Source organism: Arachis ipaensis, chromosome B9, assembly GCF_059453495.1.
Source record: "Arachis ipaensis isolate K30076 ecotype BB chromosome B9, ASM5945349v1, whole genome shotgun sequence".
Taxonomy (NCBI): domain Eukaryota; kingdom Viridiplantae; phylum Streptophyta; class Magnoliopsida; order Fabales; family Fabaceae; genus Arachis; species Arachis ipaensis.
The window spans coordinates 90,578,585-90,599,153 of record NC_142444.1 but is presented as its reverse complement, the minus strand read 5'-3'; the positions used below and the strand labels follow the sequence as shown (position 1 = coordinate 90,599,153).

Sequence of the window (20,569 nt, the reverse complement as noted above, 5' to 3'; positions counted from 1 at the left end):
CGATAAACTCATCCAATCCTTTTCTAAGTCTTGTGAAAACCTAATTATTAATATATTGTTACTACTATTTAACCAAGCATGCAAATAATAATATTCATGCATATTAAGTACATAAATCCATCAAAAAGGCACACAACAATATTATTATTAAAATTAAAAAAAAATTATATTGCTTATCTAAAGGTAGACTAAATATCAAAAGACATTGAACATGAAAAAAAAAACTACACAAAGGTCATAATATACATATGAAAACCTACAAGTATAAGCAAGATAGAAAAACTTACAGAGTCATGGCTCAACAAATTGTAATCTTCAAGTTCTAGAATGTCCACTAATGTTCCTTAAACTCCTCCGAAGCAATCTTTCTCTATAAAAGAGTATAGTATCAAATTTACATTATTCTTTATAAACAATTTAACTCAATCAAAGTGGCAAATAGAACAATCAATTGAAAAATAATAATCGATTCTATATGAACTTGTTAACTCAGCTAATTACAAAAAGTAATAATTTTTTACTTTACATTAAAAATAAATTAATCACTTTAACTTTAAAAGTTATCCACCTGAATTCTAATGCCTTTTTTGGTGTGTATATTCTAAAGATATTAAATCCCTGACCATGTTTTTCTGAAGACATAAATTTCTAAGCAAAAGTAAGTACTTATAGGGCTTTGACCACCGAAAAAAGAGTGACATAAGTCATTCTATTGACTAATAGAAGTACCCATGTGTTTCAACAAAAAAAAAAACTATATGAGTATTTAAGTTTTGTTTTTTTTTTGAAAAATCAGTTTTAAAACCTGATTTTTTAATAAAAAATCCAAATTTAAAACCAGTTTTTGAAAATCCAGTTTTAAAACTAGTTTTTAAAAATCCAATTACCAAACCAGATTTTTTAACAAAAAATCCACTTTTAAAACCACTTTTAAGACATGAGACACAGAGAAGCAGAGAAAGTGCTTCAAATTAGACATTATAAATAGTTCTAAAACACACTAAAACTACAGTTAATTGCTGCCTCCATTACTTCACATACAAACACAAATACAAATGCGAAATACCAATTCATGTCATGATTAAAACCAAAACAAATGATAAATTATGCAGGGAGTATAATGGTAACTCAGGTGAAGGTATATATCACAAGATTCCAAGCAGTATAATAATTAAATAAATAAAATTCCTCTATAGTTAGAATTTACTTTCAATGTGACAGATTATATTACTTTTAGGTAAAATGTAAAATTAAAATTATGTTGTTAACTGTGTAGTTCTTTAACAATGTAAACAAATTAAAAGCTTTATTATAGTTAGAACATAGAAAAGAGAAGTATCCATCAACCAAAATAATAGTAGGTCATAGAAAAAGCAATTACATGAATCAAAATTAGTGGAGCAATTGGTAAAGAGCGATAGAAAAAGCAATTACATGAATAAATGCATAAAGTCATGAAGATATATGTAAATCAAATTAGTGGATTTGGAATTGGATAACATTATAAAAAGTATATTATCTATATAAAACACATACACACACAACACCAAGACATTAGATTAGACTTGTAATGCACTTATGGGTTCTGTTTGGTTTTTGCATAGGAAGGCATGTTTGTCCTATTTGCTGGTGCATGTACTCTGTCACTATCATCAAGTGGTCACAAATCTTTGGAAAGATTCATGTGTGTTCATATTTATTGCTATAATAATAATAGTAAACCTACACAACTATAGTACAACCATTTGCATTAAAGGACAAACAATTCAACTTAAATCATTTTTCTATAAAGTTGATGTCTATTACTCACCATTCATCAACAGTTATTGATCCATTTCTCACGTAGTACGCAAAACAAAACCAGTTCAAACCTAAAACCAACTAAATACATGTCTGATGTTATCAGCTACCATTATGCGCTGTCATTCATCTGAGTTTTCATATCAAGAATAATTAGAACTTAACTAGCATGCATCTTAATTGCTTCCAATTAATATAGTCTCTATATAAACATCAAAAGAAACAAACCCTGCATAGCTACAAATTAAAAAAAATAATTTCTAAGAATAATTATCATCAATAGTCCACAACAAAGAATTAAATTAGAACCTGAATTTCACTCTAATAATTAATAACTGATATTTCTTGTGACATGTAATTAAAAAGAAACAAGAATTAACAACATATAAAGATAGCAATAATCAAATGAAATTAGTAGTGATCATCAGATAACACCAATAATAATATTTTGCCTACAAAACCCTTTGAATCCATGGGAACCATGCTCCTGCAATTTTCTATCTATTAATTAAAATAACCATTCTTCTGCATCATATCTATCATCAAATACAGCTTCTCCTAATTTGCGAGTACAAAGATCTAATTCATATAAGTTTTTTTTTCCAATGGGCACCACTACAGAGACACTAGTTGGAATCAATTGAAGGATTGAATTAAATGGAAGAGAAAATCAAATAGGTAAAACAGAGAGTACAAGAAGAAAACTAATTACTTGGTGAGCTACGACGGCAAAAGCGTTGATCGGAGAGAGTGAAGTTGCAAAGAGGAGGAGGTGAGACAGGGGAAGAAGAGGAAGAACGAGAAGGGTTTCTCGAAGGTGACCACGTACTTGGGGCCGAGACAGGGGAGGAGAAGCCGTGGAGTAGCGTCCGTGGAGATGATGACCGCGAAGGAGAGCACCGCGCCGACGCCTTTGAAAGGGAACACCGCCCCGTCGCCGACAGCACCGCGAACGAGACCAGAAGTTGAACGCCGTGACCTCCTGCTGCCGTTTGTGTCCCCTTTTATGTTGATTAGGAAAGTTAGGGCTTATGGTGGGTGCTGGGCATAGTGATGAACTTACTGAAGCACTCACTAGAAATTATTTAAGGAAAAATAAAGGTCTTTCTTTTTTTTCTCAAAGTTATTTGATTGGAAAGTAAATATTGGGGGGAATAGGATGAAAAGTTTCCCTCTAAAATTTTTAGCTATGAATAATTTTAGGCAACTTTTTATAAATGTTATTTATTTAATTTTTTTTGATAACTTTTATAAAATGTTGTATTTTTATTTAAAAATGTTGTCTTAAATATTTTATATTGTAACATTTTTTTAGTGTTGTTTTAGATATCAAAGACAACAATTTTTGTGGGTGGCCAAAAATTTAGTTATCTTAGCCTTATTCAAAAGTAACACGTCAAAAATGTTGTCTTTGCCTATCTAAGGCAACTTTTGTTAAATGTTGTTTCGAATAAGGGTTACCTTAGGCCAAAAATGTTGTAGTGTCTCAAGCATAGGTGAATTTTAGTTAATATACATGGTAAATATGATGAAATAGATCGCACTAAGTGAAGTTTTGATTTTGGGCATTATTAGCACACTTAGTATAATGAAGTTTGTCTTGTATGTTACTTTGATACACTTTGTTTGCTTGAGTTCAGACCAAAAGAAGCAGAAAAGAGCCACGTTAGTGGCTACGTTAGCACCACTAACGTGGCCATTAAAGTGGAAGGAAGGAAAGATTGGAAAGCTAGTGAGAACGTTAACGCCACTAACGTTAGCAAAAGGCAAGAAGACCCACGTTAGCTACCCCGTTAGCTTCACTAACATGGGCACTAACGTGGAAGAAAAGAGAAGCCCCAATGTTAGTGAGAAAGTTAATGGCATTAACTTTGAAGAAAGAAAGGGAAACGCCAACGTTAGTGGAAAAGGAGAGTGCCACTAACGTTTGCGAAGGCTAGAAGACCCACGTTAGCTTCCACGTTAGTTACGTTAACGTGGGAACTAACGTGGAAGGAAAGGGGAACGCCAGCGTTAGTGGAAAAGGTGAGTTCCACTAACGTTGGCAAAGCAAAAAGACCCACGTTAACTAAGTTAACGTGGTAGTTAACGTGGGCAAAAGTCCCACCTGGCAGCCTGACCATGCCTTCTTCAAACACGCATAACTTGAGCCACAAAGCTCCAAATGAGGTGATTCCAGTGGCATTGGAAAGTAGGATTCCAGAGCTTTCCAAGCATATATGGCACTACATGGTTGACACTAAATTTGAGGGAGAAAACATGCCCCGAAAGTGCAAAGTTGAATATGGTATCAACCTGTAGTAAGGCCAACTGACCTCTTCACCTTCCAAAAAGTGTAACTCGAGTTGTAGAGCTCCAAATGATGCGCTTCCAAAGGCGTTGGAAAGTGGACTGATGAGCGGATAATTTATACGCTTTTTGGCATTGTTTTTAGTATGTTTTCAGTAGGATCTAGTTACTTTTAGGGATGTTTTCATTAGTTTTTATGTTAAATTCACATTTTTGGACTTTACTATGAGTTTGTGTGTTTTTTTGTGATTTCAGGTATTTTCTGGCTGAAATTGAGGGATTTGAGCAAAAATCAGATTCAGAGGTTGAAGAAGGACTGCTGATGCTGTTGGATTCTGACCTCTCTGCACTCAAATTGGATTTTCTGGAGCTACAAAACTCAAAATGGCGCGCTTCCAATTGTGTTGGAAAGTAGACATCCAGGGCTTTCCAGCAATATATAATAGTCCATACTTTGAACGAGTTTAGATGACGTAAAAGGGCGTTGAACGCCAGTTCTACGCTGCTGTCTAGAGTTAAACGCCATAAACAAGTCACAAACCAGAGTTGAACGCCAAAAATACGTTACAACCTGGCGTTCAACTCCAGAAAGAGCCTCTGCACGTGTAAAATTCAAGCTCAACCCAAGCACACACCAAGCGGGCCCCGGAAGTGGATTTATGCATCAATTACTTACTTCTGTAAACCCTAGTAGCTAGTTTATTATAAATAGGACTTTTTACTATTGTATTAGACATCTTTGGAATCATCTTTGGACGCCTAGTTCTTAGATCATGGGGGCTGGCCATTCGGCCATGCCTGGACCTCTCACTTATGTATTTTTAACGGTAGAGTTTCTACACTCCATAGATTAAGGTGTGGAGCTCTGCTGTTCCTCAAAGATTAATGCAAAGTACTACTGTTTTTCTATTCAATTCAACTTATTCCGCTTCTAAAATATTCATTCGCACTTCAACCTGAATGTGATGAACGTGACAATCATCATCATTCCCTATGAATGCGTGCCTGACAACCACTTCCGTTCTACTTTAGATTGAATGAGTATCTCTTGGATCTCTTAATCAGAATCTTCATGGTATAAGCTAGATTGATGGCGGCATTCATGAGAGTCCGGAAAGTCTAAACCTTGTCTGTGGTATTCCGAGTAGGACTCTGGGATTGAATGACTGTGACGAACTTCAAACTCGCGAGTGCTGGGCATAGCGACAGACGCAAAAGGAGGGTGAATCCTATTCCAGTATGATCGAGAACCTCAGATGATTAGCCGTGCTGTGACAGAGCATTTGGACCATTTTCACAAGAGGATCGGATGCAGCCATTGACAAGGGTGATGCCTCCAGACGATTAGCCATGCAGTGACAGCGCATCGGACCATTTTCCAGAGAGGATAAAAAGTAGCCACTGACAACGGTGATATCCTTACATAAAGCCAGCCATGGAAAGGAGTAAGACTGATTGGATGAAGACAGCGAGAAAGCAGAGATTCAGAGGAACGAAAGCATCTCTATACGCTTATTTGAAATTCTCACCAATGAATTACATAAGTGTTTCTATCCTTATTTTCTATCCATTTATTATTTAAATTCGAAAACTCCATAACTATTTTATATCTGCCTGACTGAGATTTACAAGGTGACCATAGCTTGCTTCATACCAACAATCTCCATGGGATCGACCCTTACTCACGTAAGGTTTATTACTTGGACGACCCAGTGCACTTGCTAGTTAGTTGTATCGAAGTTGTGAATGAAAAACGATTTATTAAGACGTGCGTACAGAGTTTCTAGCGCCGTTGCCTGAGATCACAATTTCGTGCACCAAGGCCACAAATGAATGGGTGTGCCACTTGAGCAGTATGGCGTGGCACGCTAGTACAAGATTCCAGAGAAGATGTTGAAGGTTAAAAAGGCTGGGCGTGCCACTTAAGCATCTAGGCCTGGCACGCCAAGGTACAAAGAAGGCCAAAGCAAAGGCTGGGCGTGCCACTTAGTGCCGAAGGCGTGGCATGCCAGCTCAAGATTCTCACTTGGGCGTGCCACTTGAATGCTGGGCATGGCTCGCCAGCTACTGGAGCGAAGGAAAAATGATGGGCGTGGCACGCCAACCCCTGGGCGTGGCATGCTGGTTATATTTTCCAGAGAGGGAGACAGAAGGCCAACCATATGGGCGTGCCACTTGATGTCGAAGGCGTGGCACGTCAGCTACCAATTTCCACCCAGGAGTGCCACTTGAGTCTCAGGCATGGCACGCCATCATCACCAATCAACCAAGAGAAGACCCGGGTGTGTCACTTGAGTTCTGGGCGTGACACGCAAGCAAAGGAGCCAAGCACATGATGGGTGTGGCATGCCAGACCCTGGGCATGCCACATTAGTTCAACTTTCCAAAGAGATAGATCAAGCACATAGCATGGGCATGGCACGCCAGACCCTAGGCTTGCCACGCTATTTCAATTTTTCAGAAGCAAGAAGAAGAGGGAGAAGGCATGGGCGTGCCACTTGGGCTCGAAGGCGTGGCACGCCAGGGATGCTAATGAAGGAAGGCGTGCCACTTGAGAGTTGGGCATGGCACGCCAAGTCAGATTCAGAGCAACCGTGGCACTCCACTGAAACGCCAACCACACGCCAGCTGTGAGATCACGTTTATTGAGTTTCTTTTCCCTCCAAATTGTAATTTTCTTTTACTTTTGTATTTTCTTTATTTCCTAGTGCTAGGAGTAGTATAAATACCCCCTGAAAATACTGAAAAAGGGGTTAAACAGTTGAGCTATTAGTTGAAGCATAGTTAGATTCACTTTTTCCATCTTTACTTTTCTTTGAGCTATGAGTAGCTAAATTCCCTCTCATTGAGAGAGGGAGCTCTGTTGTACTTGCTGGATTAATGATAGTGAATTTCTTCTTCTCTTCATCTTCTCTTTGATTTGCTAGAAGAAATTTCATTCTTCATGCTTAGTGTTCAATCACCTTGGAAAAGGGGTTGAATGCAAAATGGGTTTCATGGGAACCTTGGGAAAGGAAACATGAAATAATGCTAGAAATCCCTTCTCACACTTGAGTAGGATCTGGGTTTTGGTGTTTGGATATGGTGACATATAATCTTCCCTCTACTTGGATCTATGATGATGTGTGGTGATGAGCGGATAATTTATACGCTTTTTGGCATTATTTTTAGATAGTTTTTATTATGATTTAGTTAGTTTTTAGTATATTTTTATTAGTTTTTAAGCAAAATTCACATTTCTGGACTTTACTATGAGTTTGTGTGTTTTTCTGTGATTTCAGGTATTTTCTGGTTGAAATTGAGGGACCTGAGCAAAAATCTGATTCAGAGGCTAACAAAGGACTGCTGATGCTGTTGGATTTTGACCTCCCTGCACTAGAAATGGAATTTTTAGAGCTACAAGAGTCCAAATGGTGCGCTCTCAACTGCGTTGGAAAGTAGACATCCAGGGCTTTCCAGAAATATATAATAGTCCATACTTTGCCCGATTTTAGATGACGCAAACTGGCATTTAACGCCAGCTTTCTGCCCTATTCTGGCGTTAAACGCCAGAAACAAGTTGCAAAGCAGAGTCAAACGCTAGAAACAAGTTACAAACTAGCGTTCAACTCCAAGGAAGACCTCTACACGTGAAAGTTTTAATGCTAAGCCCAAGCACACACTAATTGCGCCCGGAAGTGGATTTCTACAACATTTACTTAATTTTGTAACCCTAGTAACTAGTTTAGTATAACAGAACTTTTTACTATTGTACTAAGGGTCTTTTTCCCTATTTTTTCGAATTCATATGCCATTTGAGGAGGCTGGCCTCACGGCCATGCCTAGACCTTGTTCTTATGTATTTTCAACAGTGGAGTTTCTACACACCATAGATTAAGGTGTGGAGCTCTGCTGTTCCTCGAGTATTAATGCAAAGTACTACTGTTTTCTATTCAATTTATGCTTATTCTTATTCTAAGATATCCATTCGCATACAAGAACATGATGAATGTGATGATTATGTGACACTCATCACCATTCTCACTCATGAACCCATGATTGACAACCACTTCCGTTCTACATGAAAACAAGCTTGAATGTGTATCTCTTGGATTCCTGGTCCATGCGTTTGATTGTCTCTCCTGACAATAGAGCCTTCAATTCCTTGTGATCAGAGTCTTCGTAGTATAAGCTAGAATCCATTGGCAGCATTCTTGAGATCCGGAAAGTCTAAACCTTGTCTGTGGTATTCCGAGTAGGATCTGGGATGGGATGACTGTGACGAGCTTCAAACTCACGACAGTAGGGCGTGGTGACAGACACAAAAGGATAGTAAATCCTATTCCTACACGATCGAGGACCAACAGCTAATTAGCCATGCGGGAAACCGTAGAGGACCTTTTTCACTGAGAGGACGGGAAGTAGCCATTGACAACGGTGACGCCCAACATACAGCTTGCCATAGAAAGGAGTCTGAAGGATTGGATGAAGGCAGTAGGAAAGCAGAGATTCAGAAGGGATAAAGCATCTCCATACACTTATCTGAAATTCCCACCAATGAATTACATAAGTATCTCTATCTTTATTTTATGTTTATTTATCTTTTAAATTATTAAAACTCCATAACCATTTGAATCCGCCTGACTGATATTTACAAGGTGACCATAGCTTGCTTCAAGCCGACAATCTCCGTGGGATCAACCCTTACTCACGTAAGGTTTATTACTTAGACGACCCAGTGCACTTGCTGGTTAGTTGTGCGGAGTTGTGACGAAGAGTTGAGATTACAATTGTGCGTACCAAGCTGTTGGTGCCATTGATGATCACAAATTCGTGCACCATGTTCTTGGCGCCGTTGCCGGGGATTGTTCGAGTTTGGACAACTGACGGTTCATCTTGTTGCTAAGATTAGGTAATTTTATTTTATTTTTAAGCTTTTTATTTCTTATTTTCAAAAATAATACAAAAAACAATTTTCGAAAAAAACCAAAAAAATCTTATAAAATCATAAAAACCAAAAATTTTATGTTTCTTGTTTGAGTCTAGTGTCAATTTTTAAGTTTGGTGTCAATTGCATCTTTTTAATTTTTCTTAAAATTTTTGAAAATTCATGCATGTGTTCTTCGTGATCTTCAAGTTGTTCTTGATGATTTTCTATGTTTGATCTTTAATTTTTCTTGTTTTGTGTCTTTTCTTATTTTTCATATGCATTTTCAATTTGTTAGTGTCTTGCATGTTTTTCTTTTCTTAAAAATTTTCAAAAATAAGTCTTGATGTTCATTTGTATCTTTAAAGTGTTCTTGGTGTTCATCTTCACATTCAAAGTGTTCTTGCATGCATTAGTTGTTTTGATTCATAATTTCTATGTTTTGTGTCAATTTTGTGTTTTTCTCTCTCCTCATTAAAAATTCAAAAATAAAAAAAATATCTTTCCCTTATTCTTCTCATAAATTTCGAAAATTTGGATTGACTTAGTCAAAAAAATTTTTAAAATTTAGTTGTTTCCTATTAGTCAAGTCAAATTTTCAATTTAAAAATTCTATCTTTTCAAAATTTTTTCAAAAATAAAATCTTTTTCAATTTCTATATATATTTTCGAAAATTTCAAATTGATTTTCAAAATCTTTTTCTTATTTTTGTTTCATATTTTCGGAGTTATTGCTAGCATTCAATTTTTAGATCCAAAAATTTCAAGTTGTTACTTGCCTATTAAGAAAGGTTCAATTTTTGAATTTTAAAAATCATATCTTTTAGTTTCTTGTTAGTCAAGTAATCAATTTCAATTTTCAAAATCAAATCTATTTAATTTCCAATTCAAATATTTTTCAAAATGATTTTCAATCATATCTTTTTCAATTTCAATCATATCTTTTTCAAAATCAATTTCAAAATCTTTTCTAACTTCACACCCTTTCAAATTTGATTTTCAAATCTTTTTCAATTAACTACTTGACTTTTTGGTTTATTTTTAAAAGTTTTCTATTTCAATCATATATTTTTCAAAACTACCTAACTAATTTTCTCTCTCTAATTTTTGAAAACTCCTATACACTTTTCAAAATTCTTTTTAATTAACTAATTGTTTCAAATTTTAATTTTAATTTTATTTCTCTTTTTTATTTTCGAATTCTAACTACATTTTAAAATAAAAACAAAAATATTTTTCCTTTTAGTTTAAATTAAATTCGAATTTTCTCCCCCCTCTCTCATCTCCTTCTATTTATTTATTTATCTACTAACACTTCTCTTCTACTCATAATTCGAACCCCATCTTCTTCTCTGTGTTCGAGTTTTTCTCTTCTCCTCCTTCTATTCTTCTCTTCTTATACTCACATAAGGAATCTCTATACTGTGACATAGAGGATTCCATATTTTCTTTTCTATTCTCTTCTTTTTCATATGAGTAGGAACAAGGATAAGAACATTCTTGTTGAAGCTGATCCTGAACCTGAAAGGACTCTGAAGAGGAAGCTAAGGGAAGCTAAAGCACAACTCTCTAGAGAGAACCTGACAGAAATTTTTGAAAAAGAAGGAGACATGGCCGAACCTAATAACAATGGTGGAAATGCAAGGAAGATGCTTGGTGACTTTATTGCACCCTCTTCCAACTTCTATGGAAGAAGCATCTCACTCCCTGCAATTGGAGCAAACAATTTTGAGCTTAAGCCTCAATTGGTTTCTCTAATGCAGCAGAATTGCAAGTTTTATGGACTTCTAATGGAACATCCTCATCAGTTTTTAGCTGAATTCTTACAAATCTGTGACACTGTCAAGACCAATGGAATTGATCCCGAGGTCTACAGGCTTATGCTTTTCCCTTTTGCTGTAAGAGACAGAGCTAGAACATGGTTAGATTCACAACCTAAGGATAGCCTGAACTCTTGGGATAAGCTGGTCAGTGCTTTCCTGGCCAAATTCTTTCCACCTCAAAAGATGAGCAATCTTAGAGTGGAAATCCAAACCTTCAGACAGAAGGAAGGAGAATCCCTCTATGAAGCTTGGGAAAGATACAAGCAACTGATCAAAAGGTGTCCTACTGACATGCTTCCAGAATGGAGCATCATAAGTATATTCTATGATGGTCTGTCTGAGTTGTCAAAAATGTCATTGCACCATTCTGCAAGAGGATCTCTTCACATGAAAACCCCTGTAGAAGCTCAGAAACTCATTTGAAATGCTGTTCCTCGAGTATTAATGCAAAGTACTACTGTTTTCTATTCAATTCATGCTTATTCTTATTCTAAGATATCCATTCGCACACAAGAACATGATGAATGTGATGATTATGTGACACTCATCACCATTCTCACTCATGAACCTGTGATTGACAACCACTTCCGTTCTACATGAAAACAAGCTTGAATGTGTATCTCTTGGATTCTTGGTCCATGCGTTTGATTGCCTCTCCTGACAACAGAGCCTTCAATTCCTTGCGATCAGATTCTTCGTAGTATAAGCTAGAATCCATTGGCAGTATTCATGAGATCCGAAAAGTCTAAACCTTGTCTGTGGTATTTCGAGTAGGATCTGGGATGGGATGACTGTGACGAGCTTCAAACTCGCGACTGTAGGGCATGGTGACAGACGCAAAAGGATAGTAAATCCTATTCCTACACGATTGAGAACCAACAGCTGATTAGCCATGCGGGAAACCGTAGAGGACCTTTTTCACTGAGAGGACGGGAAGTAGCCATTGATAATGGTGACGCCCAACATACAGCTTGCCATAGAAAGGAGTCTGAAGGATTGGATGAAGGCAGTAGGAAAGCAGAGATTCAGAAGGGATAAAGCATCTTCATACACTTATCTAAAATTCCCACCAATGAATTACATAAGTATCTCTATCTTTATTTTATGTTTATTTATCTTTTAAATTATTAAAATTCCATAACCATTTGAATCCGCCTGACTGAGATTTACAAGGTGACCATAGCTTGCTTCAAGCCGACAATCTCCATGGGATCGACCCTTACTCACGTAAGGTTTATTACTTGGACGACCCAATGCACTTGCTGGTTAGTTGTGCGGAGTTGTGACAAAGAGTTGAGATTGCAATTGTGCGTACCAAGCTGTTGGCGCCATTGATGATCACAATTTTTTGCACCATGTGGTATAATCAGGGACCAAGCATATCTCTCTTCATGAGCAATTAGACCAAGAAATTGGCTATTGATCAAGATCTGAGAGATTGAGTCACCAAGGGATTGGGGCTCAATCAATCATGATTGCCAAGTGGTCAATGAGTTGCATGATTGAAGAGGATGTGAGCTGGATTTAATCCAAAGAGACAACATCTCCCGATCTCAATGAATCCCCCTATTCTTATCTTCCACTTTCTTTATAGCTTTCCTTATATTCTGTAAATCCCCATTCCCATTTACTTTGAGTCATTTATGTTTATGCACTTTACTTTATAGCCATTTACTTATTTTCTTTACTTTTGATGTCATTTATATTTCTGCACATTTACAATTCTGCAATCACAATCTATTCTATTTAGCTTGACTAATTCACCAATTAATTAAAATTGATCAAATCTACCAATCTCTGTGGATACGATCCCACTCCACTGTGGGTTATTACTTGACGATAATTTTGGTGCGCTTGCCAAAAGAATGGATTCATCATTTTCATATGGGGAGTGAATTCGACTCATCAAGTTTTATGGCGCCGTTGCCGGGGATTGGTTTGAATTTGACAATGATTAAATTGATTGGAGAGCTAGATTAAGCATTTTTTTACCTCGTTATTTTCCTTTTAGTTCTTTAATTTTTCTGCCCACTCTGTTTCCCTTTTTGTTTTTTACTTTGATTATCTTGGTTATCCATTGTTCATATTTCCAATCTTCTAACTGTTTGATTAATTGCATCAACCAAGTTAACCACTAATCTTAACTAGAGTGATTCTTTCACTTGTCCTCTACTTGCTGTTTGTTGAATGTATGACAGGTAGAAGGGGAGAAACCTCATCCTCTTTTGATAGTGAACCTGAGAGGACTGATAAACCCATATTTTATGATATATTTTGTGCTTAATCTGAGTGATTTATTCAATCCTTCACCCACTTATTCATATTAATTGCACGGTTTTACTTTCCCTTCCTTATTATGTGATGTATGTGAAAAACATGTTTCCTATGCTTTAAAATTAATCATTTTAATTACCTTTATTTCCATTTGATGCCGTGATTAGTGTGTTGAGTAGTTTTAGATCTTCTAAGGCAGGAATGACTTAAAGGGTAGAAAGGAAACATACAAAAATGGAAGGAAAGCATAAAACGGAGTTTTTGAAGAAACTGGCATCCACGCGATCGCATGGGCGACACGGCCGCATGCCAAGCGCGAAGAAGCAGCGACGCGGCCGCATGACTGACGCGACCGCGTGCCTTAAGCAGAACACATATGACGCGGTCGCATGACTGACGCGGTCGCATGACTGACGCGACCGCGTGACAAGGAAAACTCCGAATGACGCGACCGCGTGACCCACACGGATGCGTGACAGAGGCCACACACTAGAAATTGCAGAAAACGCTCCTAGCGAATTCTGAAGCCCTTTTTGGCCCAAATCCAAGTCTAGAAGGCATAGACCAGAGGTTATGAATTGGGGGAAAGCATCCATTCAAAGAGACACCACTTTAGTTTAGTTTTCATGATTTAGATTTAGTTTAGAGAGAGAGGTTCTCTCCTCTCTCTTCTCTCTTAGGATTAGGATTTAGGATTTCTCTTAGTTTTAGGAGTGACTCTCGATCCCAGGTTCAATGTTCCTTTACTTTAAGCTTCCCTTTTACTTTTTATTCATTACATTACTTTAGTTGGTTATTTAATGTTGCAATTTAATTTATGAATTCTTCCATGTTACAGATTACTCTTTCGAATTAATGTTATTTGAGGTATTTCAGTTTATTATTGCTTTTCTTTTATTTACATTATTGTTATTCCCATCTGAAGGCATTTTTATTCCAGTAGATTTATTTTTCTCCTTTTGGTCTTGGTTAAGAAATCAGTAACTCAGGAGTTATCACACTCAAACATGAATGATAGTTGTTATCTTTGTTAATTAAACTGAACTTCAATAATCCCAATCTTTTCTTAGGAAATAGATAGGATTCGAAGATCAAACCAATTAATCCCTTGACTTTCCTTTATCTTAGTAAAGGTTAACAAAGTGGAATTAAGATTCAATTCTCATCATCATTGATAAGGATAGCTAGGATAGGACCTCTAATTTCTCATACCTTGCCAAAAGTTTATTTACAGTCATCTATTTATTTTACTTGCCATTTAAATTACTTGTTCTTCATTTACTTTAATTGCTAATTAAACTATTCACTCCTCATTCTCAAAACCCCAATTTACAATTTCCATAATCAATAATAAGAACATACTTCCCTGCAGTTCCTTGAGAAGACGACCTGAGGTTTGAATACTTCGGTTATCAATTTATTTAGGGATTTGTTACTTGTGACAACCAAAACGTTTGTACGAAGGGATTTCTGTTGGTTTAGAGACTATATCTACAACGCGACTATTTTTATGAAATTCTTTACTGGCAAAAATCCTAACGTCAAAATGGCGCCGTTGCCGGGGAACTGCAATCGTGTGCCTTATTATTGGTTATTGTAAATATTTTTCTTTTACTTGTTTATTTGTCTTTATTTTTCCCCTCATTATTTCTTTTTAGCTACTATGAATTCTCACCCCTTTCGCTTTGAGTTTGGTTCTAATGTTATTAAAAGGTATGAAAGTTATAACAGGAATATGTATCAAGGTCAGAGCAATCAAAGATGGATGGAGCCAAGAGGATCTGATCAACCCTTTAGGCAACAACACCCTCCAAGATATCATGGACAAAGACCATTCCACAATGCATACCAAGCAAATAGACATGGTGGATAACCTTGTAGTTACCAACAAGCCCCACCCTGTGCTTATAGGCCATCCTCTCAACGTAACTTCGAACCACCACACTCACAAGCTCCTTTTCACCATTCGCCACCACATGATCCTCATTTACCCCAGTTCCAATCCAATCACTCCTAAACACCACCACTTCCCCCTGTGCCATATCCAAATCTATCACCCCGAGAATCAGAGGTTCGCCTCAAGGAAACAGTAAATCGACTTCAAACAACCCTTCATCAACTGGAGCAAGCAGTAAGTCAATTATCTTCTGGACGTTTGAACATTCAAGGACATCCCACAGCCCCATGTGGACAATCTAACGAATAGCGTAGTATGAAGGAGATACTAGAAACTCCAGTAGACAAGACAGAGCATGGTTTCGTACTGGAACAAGTAGAGGAAGCTGTCATTATTGAAGAAGAAGAGTTGGTTGAAGACTTAGGAGATGCTGAACCTCCATGGGAATCCAGAGTTATGGAGCATTCTGTCAAGGATGTTATAATTGATGCTAAGGAGGATGGTGCGTAATCCCCAGAGCAAGTCCTTCATGAAGAACTAGACAGAATAACCCAAGAAGAAAATTTCCTTGATGATGATAGTCACAAGTCAAGTTCTCCTAGTAATGAGCTTGCATCCGCAAGTGAATTCTCTGAGATTGAAGAATCTTCCCCAAGTGAATATGAAGATGATACAGAGGTAGATTTCTCTCAACCTCTAGTCTATGACTTAAGTGATGAGAAAGACATAGATGGCTTTGATCAGGACATGGATATGTTTGAAGAATCTTGCAAAGAAGTGGAGAATTTTACAGAAGAACACAAGGGAGTAGAACTCACAGAACCACTGGAACCACCTACCCCAAGGCCATTACCACCCAATACAAGTTTCAAGTGGGTACAATCCTTAACCTTTAACTGTATTTTTCCACTTGAATATGGTTTGCTTGAAACAGATGGCCAGCTTAGAGCTCTCTGCGGCTTTAAGAGTAAGCGGGAAATGGCTCGTACTCAGAGCTGGTGCACAAGGTTCAATAAGGTTCCACGCTTCAACTCGAAGTGTACGGATTGGCATCATGATCAATCAGATGAATCTCGGAAAGCGTTTGGTTATCCTGGTGAGAATCTAATTTCTAAACCGCCCGGATGGAAAAGTATAGATCAAGACGAAGGCGGATTTAAAAGCAAAGCTTGGGATCCTGGAATCTATGCTGACATTCATCACCTCGGGATCCTGAGAATCTATTTGAAGCTGCTCAGAAGCTTTACATGCCTAGTTTGGGACCCCGGAGGCTATTGGCATTCCAAGCATTGGTGGAGATTTCTGGATAAATTTAAGCATAAGCCGCCATAACAGGAAGCTCATCCAATGTCCAACTTAAGGACTTTAACTAAAAATGCTAGGTGGGAGACAACCCACTATGGTATGATCGTCCCTTTTCAATTTTTATTTAGTTTTATTTGTTTTCAAGTTTTATTTTATTGAACCTGGAGTTTTGCATCGCATTCATGTTAATCATTGCATTCTGCATACTGCATAAAAAAAAGGGTGTGCGACGCGACCGCATCCCTCATGCGATCGCGTCAAGTCGCGAAAAACACTTCCCACGCGACCGCGTCATTCATGCGGTCGCGTGACCTGAAGATCGGCGTAAACATCTAACGTCCAGAAAGTTAGGCTGGAATCGTGCGGCCATTGTGCGTTTAGCACAAAATACCCACGCGATTGCGTCCCTGACGCGATCGCGTCACTTGCACAACACACATCCCACGCGAAAGCGTGAGCGACGCGATCGCGTCGCATAGGATTGCACAACACCCCAAAAGGAGACAGAGAGTTGCGCTGAAACGACGCTGGATTCGTGTGTTTAGCACAATTTCCAACGACGCGATCGCATGCCCTAGGCGATCGCATCATTCATTCATTTTTCTCTCCACGCGATCGCGCCACTCACGCAATCGCGTCAACCACCTTTTCGCCCCAACCACGCGACCGCGTGCCCCATGCGATCGCGTGGATTCAAATTATAACCCCCCAGTCACGCGAACCCTATCTGTCGCGCCCCCCCCCCTCAAACCCCTCCACTTCCTCTCTTCTTCTCCAACCCCTAACCACCACCCAGCCACCATCACCGCCACCGCCAGACGCCGCTGACCACCCAAACCCCGCCGCCACCCCCCCTTCCTCCTTCCCCCTTCTCTCTTCTTCTTTCTTCTTCTTCCCTCCTAACCGCCACTGCCCACGCCATGCCACCACCTCCCACCGCCGCCGCCGTCACCGCCCAGCGCCACCCACAAGCCCCCCTCCCTTCCCCTATTACCCCCTACCCCCATTACCCCTACCTTTCCCTCCCTTCCTCCGAACAGCCGCCACCGCCGCCGCGCCACCCTGTTCCGCCGCGTCGGACGCCACCGCCGTCATCCCCAGCCACCTCTCTGCCCCACTCTGTTTCTTACGCCTACCAGGTTCCGACAAACGCCACCCTTCTATCCTTCATAGTTAATTCATATTTTTCTGTTTATGTTCGTTATTAGGCTAGTTAGATATGCATGTTGTAGTGGATTTTAGGTTGTTAGGTAGCCTAGGATGTGGTTAATGGATTTAGGTCTGTTTAATTGCGCTGTTTGTGTTTTTTGTTTTATTCTGCTGTTGCTGTGATGATTGTAATGTTTATATGCTATACTTCCTTGTTTCTTACTGCTCTGTACACTGAATTTTCATGTTTATATTCCTTATATGTAATTGCAGCTTTAATTTTGATTCATATGAACTATTCTGTTGTTATTTATTTTCCGGGACAATCCAATTTTAGCCGGAATGCTGCCCAAATCTCTGTAAAATATTTCCATTCATGTCTTGATTTTGGTATTTTCAACTGTGCTTTCGTTAGATTTAACCAAAACAGTTCATGAATGCCAGGGCAAGCTTTCTTATTCTCTTTGATTTCCTGGTTCATAATTTGCATTTTTGATGTTTGATTCCAATTTTTGCTATTTCTATATCTATTTGAATCATCATCAACCTGTTTTCCTTATTTGGATATGAGTTACTTATAGCTTCTAACTGTGAATACTTGTTACTTGGAATATTTTCATTATGCCACTTACTTTAACCCACTTTTTACTAACTCACTAATGTTAACTTCCTAACTCTTTTTCAATTCTAACCAACCTAACCTTTCAAAACTTCTCTTCTGATTTTCTTTCACTTTCTTTTAACATACTAACCATGGCATGATGTTAATTTTTCTATTTAACATGAATTCAATTACGTTTTGGATTGTGATTTCTTCTTTTCAAATTTTTAACTCCTATTCAATCCTTAATGCACATTTACTTAGCTCATATTCATTACTCTCCTCCTCCTTTGCCACTATGTGCTTCTTTTGTTAATTGCCTCCTTGTTTTCCTGTTTTTATTATATCCTTGAATTCTGTTTATCAGGATGTCAGACTCCCACAGAAAAAGGAAAGGAAAGGCAACAACTGGCAAACAGAAAAGAGGAGAAGCCTTTATATCTATCATAGATCTCATGCATGATGCCTCCTTGCGGGAGAAAAATTTTACCTCGCAGGAGAAGGCCGACCAGCTAATCCCTGCTACTAATCCAGTAAAGTTTGCAAACCGATACTGTGAGCTGAGGTATCCGGTGTTTGCAACCTCTAGGAACCTATACCTGGAGAGGACTCTGAAGATCCCAGAAGAACTCCAACAATACACCTCTGAGCAAATCAAACAAAGAGGCTAGTTCTTCTTGGAAAGACCCCTGACTGAGGTCAATGCATCTTGGGTTAGGGAATTCTACTGCAATTACTTCAAAACCTCCCTAGATGCAGTGAACCTAAGAGGAAAGCAGATTCTGGTCACTGAAGAGGCAATTGAAGATGTCTTGAAGCTTCTGCCAAAAACTGATCAGCTGGATGGTTATCAGAAAGCTGAGAAAGATATGCGCTTTATGCGATTTGATTGGGATGCAGTAAAGGCCAGGATAGCCCTTGACCCGACCGTTCCTTGGATTATGGGTCAGAACACCACCATGCCAAAGGGAATCAAGCGGATTTACCTGAATGATGAGGCTCGGCTATGGCATCAGATACTTAGCAACTTCATTATGCCGAGTACTCACGAGACTGAGATACCAGCCGCTATGATCACCCTCCTTTGGTGTGTGATGGAGGGTAAGGACCTGTACCTGCAACGCTTTATCTGGTACTATATGGCCAGGGTCCACGTCTGAGGTACTCTTCCCTTTTCTTATCTGATTACGCAGCTAGGACGTCGAGCTGACGTGCCTTGGGAGGATGCTGATGAGAAGCCACCAGCTGCAGAATGCAAGAAGATTATCCCGCACAGCAGGAACTTTTTGGCTTTGGGCTACAGACCTCCATTCCTCACTGCTACTGTTGAGACAACCACACCATCTGCCGGCCCCTCTTCTTCCACAGCTACCCCAGCTACCCCTGCCACCACCCTTGCACCTCCACCTGCCCCAGAGCCCATCTATCATCTAGTGCATCGCCTGTTTCGACGGCTTGACCAGATGGAGCGTCGCAACAAGCGACGCTATGAGCACCTAAAGCTAATGATACGATCTGGCGACATCCCCTCCGAGCCTGACACACCATCCGAGTCATCTGAGGAGGAGGCAGATGATCACGAGGCAGAGACCCATCCTCAGAGCGAGGCAGAGCAGGCAGGCACCCAGCAGGCAGCATCACATCAGGAGGCTCCGCCTCAGATTCAGGCTGTAGACCCCGAGATCCCTATTCAAATAGCACCTCCTCTGGAGCAGGCTGATCCTTAGACCACCACCACAGAGACCCCAGCTACCCGTCCTTCCAGTGATGAGACCCCTTCATACCCTGCTTGAGTGAGCATCGGGGACGATGCTACATTTTAAGTGTGGGGAGGTCGCCATCTCTGGCGCTTTTTTTGGTGAACCACTACATACTCTTTTTATTTATTTTGCTACTTTTCTGTAATTTTCTCTTTATTTTTATTTTTATTTTCTCAGTACTTATATATATTACTATTTTTATGTATTTATTCTATGTTGCACTTTAGTTCATATTTTAGCCATTTAGTTTAGTTGCAATTCTAACTTATTAGTTATAGAAATTGTGGATTAATTAGTATAGTTTACCCTTTTTAGCATAAGATAGCTTAGTTTGAATTGAAAAATATAAAAAGGAAGTAAACTAGGGACTTGAACATAATAGAAACAATCCACACAACTTGTATATATAGCATTACATGTTAGTTAGTTAACAACATTTCATCAAGGAGAAACACTAGAACTTTGAGAATAATGGGAATTTTTAACTAAACCTGCATGACATACATAAGTGATAAATGATTTTTGAGCTAGAGAATACACATCCTATGAGTTTTGAGCTTAATTGTATGGTTACATTCAAACCATAATATTTTATTCCTGTGTGTTATGCCCTTCTTGTTTATTCTGGTATTCTTTACTTTGTTTTAATCTATATGTCCAATTATAGAATAGAAATACATACCAAGAGAGTGATTGAGGCCATTATTTGATTTTAGCTCACTTATCCCAAAATAGCCTACCCTCTACATCACCCTTGTTAGCCCC

The 20,569-nt window shown here is 38.7% G+C and overlaps 1 pseudogene; it reads left to right on the top strand.

Moving 5' to 3' along the window:
* Positions 1 to 1,120: 1,120 nt before the first annotated feature.
* On the top strand, positions 1,121 to 19,837 carry LOC148545432 (uncharacterized; annotated as a pseudogene).
* The last annotated feature ends 732 nt before the right edge of the window (positions 19,838 to 20,569 follow it).